The sequence below is a fragment of the Schistocerca piceifrons genome, chromosome 3, assembly GCF_021461385.2.
Source record: "Schistocerca piceifrons isolate TAMUIC-IGC-003096 chromosome 3, iqSchPice1.1, whole genome shotgun sequence".
NCBI lineage: Eukaryota > Metazoa > Arthropoda > Insecta > Orthoptera > Acrididae > Schistocerca > Schistocerca piceifrons.
Window position 1 is genome coordinate 539,546,739 of NC_060140.1, and position 1,040 is coordinate 539,547,778.

The 1,040-nt window shown below is 40.9% G+C and overlaps 1 non-coding gene across 1 annotated transcript; it reads right to left on the reverse strand.

The window, feature by feature from the left end:
- Positions 1 to 583: 583 nt before the first annotated feature.
- On the reverse strand, positions 584 to 658 carry Trnas-cga. Its single transcript has one exon. It is a non-coding gene; the product is annotated as a tRNA-Ser (tRNA).
- Between the last annotated feature and the right edge of the window lie 382 nt (positions 659 to 1,040).

Genomic DNA, 1,040 nt, shown 5'->3' on the forward strand with positions numbered 1-1,040 from the left:
GCTCACGACAGTGGCTCGTGAACATTCGACCAGCTTCGCCAATTTCGAGAAACTCGTTCACAGGCGCTGCGTAATAGTAACTTGTTCTTTGTCAAACTCGCTTACGTCAATGGGTTTCCCCACTTGCAGCCCTTAATATTTTCGGTTATCAGTGCAGATATGGCGAAATACTCATTTAGATCCTGAAAAGGAACTAGATAATCCGCTGCAGATTTGGGTTCGCTTGTTCCTAGACCTCATAGATTTTTCGACAAGATGGAGGACCTGTGAAAGTTTTCTATTAACGATTAGGAGTTCCTGAGATTTGAATTTTTCACAAGCTGACTAACTAGGCTGCGTAGTCGGTAGTAGATGACGTGAGTCTCAGAGGTTGGATGCCTTGTATACATACTCTGTGCTGCGTCTATGATACTGACAAGTCGTTTGAGTTTTTCAGTAAGTCATGGTGCAGGTTTTATCCTGATTGTTAGAGTTTTAATATGAGCGTGTTTATCGTATAAATTATTGTATCTTTCCAGAATGATATTTTCACTCTGCAGCGGAGTGTGCGCTGATATGAAACTTCCTGGCAGATTAAAACTGTGTGCCCGACCGAGACTCGAACTCGGGACCTTTGCCTTTCGCGGGCAAGCGCTCTACCAACTGAGCTACCGAAGCACGACTCACGCCCGGTACTCACAGCTTTACTTCGAGTTCGAGTCTCGGTCGGGCACACAGTTTTAATCTGCCAGGAAGTTTTATTGTATCTTTATTTATTCGTATCATAACAGATAAAACATAGCTCAAATTGTTGAAAGTCAACAATACATAATAATGTAAGAACATAAACATTTCTGTCAATTTCAGAAATTAAGGACACTATGGGCAATATCAATCCCATCATTTTGCAAGTCTGCTGTTATTCCCTAGTCAGTCGAAAAGTGTCAGGTTGGAGACAGCCCATCAGGTTCTTTTTTTTCGTTTTTTTTGTTAGTACATTAAATATTTTGATATTCATGATGAGTGCAGAAGTTAAGACTTACCGGTAACAGAATATTTTC